Raw genomic sequence first — 240 nt, 5'->3', positions numbered from 1 at the left:
TCCATCAGCTTCTGTTTCCATGTGTTCAGCTTGTACTAATACACTACAAAATTCAAAAGTATTTTAGAAGAGATCAGCGTCCAGAGTTACAGATGACAGCGTTCAGTGCATAGATTAAAATGGATAGAAAGGCCATTGAACTGTTTCCAACGGGTTGAAAGGAAATGGCCTTTCTATCCATTTTATTTCTATGGTTCAGAGTTCCAACCTGGCTGAGATTCTCTGGCTGCTCCTGGTCCA

The 240-nt window shown here is 40.8% G+C and overlaps 1 protein-coding gene across 1 annotated transcript in view; it reads right to left on the bottom strand.

Annotated features, from left to right (window-relative positions):
* The window catches only part of LOC116686444 (oocyte zinc finger protein XlCOF7.1-like), a 588898-nt gene that overhangs the window by 553528 nt on the left and 35130 nt on the right, over positions 1–240 (bottom strand). The window lies entirely within an intron of this gene.

The sequence above is a fragment of the Etheostoma spectabile genome, unplaced genomic scaffold (genome assembly GCF_008692095.1).
Source record: "Etheostoma spectabile isolate EspeVRDwgs_2016 unplaced genomic scaffold, UIUC_Espe_1.0 scaffold378, whole genome shotgun sequence".
Lineage (NCBI taxonomy): Eukaryota > Metazoa > Chordata > Actinopteri > Perciformes > Percidae > Etheostoma > Etheostoma spectabile.
This window is presented reverse-complemented; position numbering and strand designations above follow the sequence as displayed.